Source organism: Zea mays, chromosome 10, assembly GCF_902167145.1.
Source record: "Zea mays cultivar B73 chromosome 10, Zm-B73-REFERENCE-NAM-5.0, whole genome shotgun sequence".
Classification (NCBI taxonomy): Eukaryota; Viridiplantae; Streptophyta; class Magnoliopsida; order Poales; family Poaceae; genus Zea; species Zea mays.
In genome coordinates, this window is record NC_050105.1 from 134,229,787 (window position 1) to 134,233,486 (window position 3,700).

The window sequence follows — 3,700 nt, forward strand, 5'->3', positions numbered from 1 at the left end:
TCATTCTATTCCACAAAGCAAATAAAAAATGAGGTGTGAGAAGAAGATGGATCACTTCATTTCTCAAACCAAACACACTCCAAGTTTCTTGGTGCATGCTTCACTGATTCTGATGCATGTATGGCTGGATCCATTTTTAGGTTCTTCCTGATGACATCCGTCGAGCATTGCTTGTTATTGTGGAGTGTTGCATGAAGCGAGATTATCTAGCCGCAATGGACCAATACATCAAGCTAGCAATCGGGTTTTTATTAACATTTTACGCTAATTTAATCAAATGGGCCGACGGGATAACGGGCTGGTCCGGCACATTCTGCAAGCCGGCATGACGTGCCTCGACTAGAGTTGTGGCCCACGGGCGTCTGGCCCGTGCCAGGCCGCCGTTTGACCATCTATAGGCGTGCAGCGGGTTAATTTGAAATAGCTGTAAGGGGTTATTTGCAAAAATATGACACAGGACGACCGTTGAAACTGGTGCTTTAAGTATAGTGTAGATATAGATTACATGTCACGCTACGACTTTAGTTTATCCTGGTGTGGTGCCTGAACTTACAATCATGCGATAAATGCAACATGGTTTGCAGATCTTGTCAGTTGACACAAGCATTAATACGGTAAACATGACTGCTGCTTGATGATAAATAATAAAAAATGGTTCTCCAGAATTTGGCTGATATATTAATAAAAACTTTGACCGACCAGATGTCGCGGTAAAACAATTTAATTAGCATGCACAAACAGAAAAAGAAAAAAGAAAAAAAAATAGACAGAATTGATCTTTGATATTACACGAGCATCTCAAGCTCTACTTGTAATCCAATCTAGTTTGCGAAGGCATATGCTGGCATCAACCGGAGCCTTTCCTCGGAAGCTTTAGCCGAACCATTCTCTTCCGATAGAAGCGCCTGCAGGTCACTCCCATTTGCCAGGCTGTTGAACTCCACTGATTTTGAGGGCAGTGCAGGGTAACGCCGCTGGGAAAGCGTCATCAGCCTCTTGATTAACTGAAGGTACTTGCGAGTGGTCTCGTCATTCATGATGTGGGCGACGCTGTTTGTATAGATCTTCTCTCGGGCAGAACGCTCGTGGATGCCAACCATAGTCACTCCGATGGGCCATGGTGCATTCCCGATTGCCAGCTTGATGTATTGGTCCATTGCCGCTAGATAATCTCGCTTCATACAACACTCCACAATAACAAGCAATGCTCGACGGATGTCATCAGGAAGAACCTAAAAATGGATCCAGCCATACATGCATCAGAATCAGTGAAGCATGCACCAAGAAACGTGTTGAAAAAATTAGTTGTCAACGGTATAAACATAATCAATATTCAGATGAGCATCAATATTAATAGCACAATTTAAGCAACCAACAGATGGAAATTGCATAAGAATCAATACCTTCTTTCTGCAGAACTCAAACAGCGGGCTGAGATACCGTGCACACTGCTTGAATGTTGCAACCATGGACTTCCCCTTTGCTGTCCGCTTCTCTAGCTGAGTCATCTCATCCAATTCCTGGTTCCACTCATTAGGCTATCCACAACCGTTACCCCTAAATTTTTCCCCCTATATCACTTTTTCCCCCTATTTTCTCCCCTATTTTTTCATCTCCCGCAGCGGTTCCCCCTAAATACTCCCCCTATACCCCACTACCACTATAAAATATCATTTTCTATACCAACTATCAATTTTTTATCTACTAACAATTACTCGTGGACCCACAGCACAGTGTTTAGGGTGATGAACAGTGACACGCTAGATCTGGGGGGGAGAGAAGGGGACCGACATGTAGGGGGCGCTGTAGGGGGCACCGCTGCGGCCATAGGGTGCCCCCTACAGCCTAGCTGGAAGGGGAGGGGGAGCGGTAGGGTCGACCGCTGCGGTCAGTCTTAAGCAGCTTCTTAAAGAACACCAAGATCTTGTCTTCATTGCAAAGCTCCTCAAACTTGGTCCTCATCCTCTTGGAGTCCTTGTCTGCGTTAGCATCATCGCCGCTCCCCTTGGCATCCCCATCATCCGCACTGGCTCCGGCAGCACCCCCGTCATCAACACGCTTGCTCTTGCCCTTGGCGTAGGTGTCCCTCCCGGCCTTCTGCCGCTTGCGCATCTCGATCATGTCGCGGAGGAAGTCGTTGGTCTGTCCCTCGATCATGTCGATGTCGTTGATGATGCCGGACATGAGCACGAGCTTGAAGCGCGCGAGGCGGGCGTCGTCGTCCTCCCCGAACAGCGTGACGGGCTCGCGCAGCACGCGGAGGCGCCGCACCACCTCGTGCCGTGGGAGGTCGAGCTCGTCGATGCGACGCTCCTCGGAACCGGTAGCAGCTGCGGCGGAATTCCCGCCGACGTGCCGGCCTTGGCGAGGAGCTGGCGGTGCTCGTCGCGCCGCTTCTGGAGCTGCTTCTGCTCCAGCTCCGACCGCCGCACGAAGCTCTTGCCCCCGAAGTCGGCCGTCGCCGCCTTCCGCTTCTTCTCGAGTTCTCGCTTCAGCAGATCCATTACGCCCGACGCCCAGTTCGGCTTCGATTCTCCGAGAGGCGGTATTTGACCGTTCCCGCAAATAGAGGAGGACTCGACTCGACTTTGATCGTGTTGTGGCCGTGTGGGCAGACTTTATATGCAAGCAAGCGTGCAAGTCCGTTCACCGTGCAAGTCCGTTCACCGGCTAAAAATATATCCGGATATAGTTGTAGCTAACTAATTTAGCGGTTTTGGAAAATAACCAACCCCAAATCTATCCATCTATCTATTCATAATATATCCATCTATCTTTTGATAATTTACCCGACACTCGGACTAATTATTATTGGGATAATAGCTGTAGAAGGTTGGGTACGTGCTTGTTTCTGTGGATTAGGACATGGTTGCCCACCACCCTCGGGCACTTGCACATAGCTTGGCCTACACGTGCACGCAGCTCCTAGGTGGCTGTCTCCCGTGTCGTCTTTTTTGCAATTAGTTTTTTGGATTTTATTTCACAAATATGTATTTTCCTGTTTGATTTTAAAAAATGAATCTCTACCTCGGCGCCATCACTATTGCCGTCGAGCTAGAACGAGTCGACGCCAATTAAATTAGCGTGTATATGTTACAGTCGACGCCTACGTGTACCTGACGTGGCACTACCTCAGCGCCATGGATCTCGGCGCCATGAATCTCAGTGCCGAGGTCGGTGGCATGGATCTCGGCGCCGACCTCCATGTTTATAAATATCTCACTTCGGTCGTCAGTTCTTTGTAATCATTTCTCTTCTACCAAACGACCAATATCAACCTAAATCAGCGACTTGAATCCATTGTTCATGTGTGTCGGGGACCATAATTAGGGGTACCCCCAATACTCCTAATCTGTTGGTAACCCCCATCAGCATAAAGCTGCAAAGGCCTGATGGACGCGATTAAGGTCAAGGCTCAGTCCTCTCAAGGGACACGATCTCGCCTCGCCCGAGCCCAGCCTCGGGCAAAGGCAGCCGACCCCGGAGGATTCATGTCTCGTCCGAGAGCCCCCTCAAGCAACGGACACACCTTCGGCTCACCCGAGGCCCAGTCTTCGCAGAGAAGCAACCTTGGCCAGATCGCCACGCCAACCGACCGTATCGCAGGAGCATTTAATGCAAGGATCGCCTGACACCTTATCCTGACGCGCGCTCTTCAGTCGACAGAGCCGAAGTGACCGCAGTCACTTCGCCGCTCCAC

General features: G+C 49.7%; 1 pseudogene; it reads right to left on the minus strand.

The window, feature by feature from the left end:
- Nucleotides 1–786: 786 nt before the first annotated feature.
- On the minus strand, nucleotides 787–2,556 carry LOC118473599 (pre-mRNA-splicing factor 18-like; annotated as a pseudogene).
- Between the last annotated feature and the right edge of the window lie 1,144 nt (nucleotides 2,557–3,700).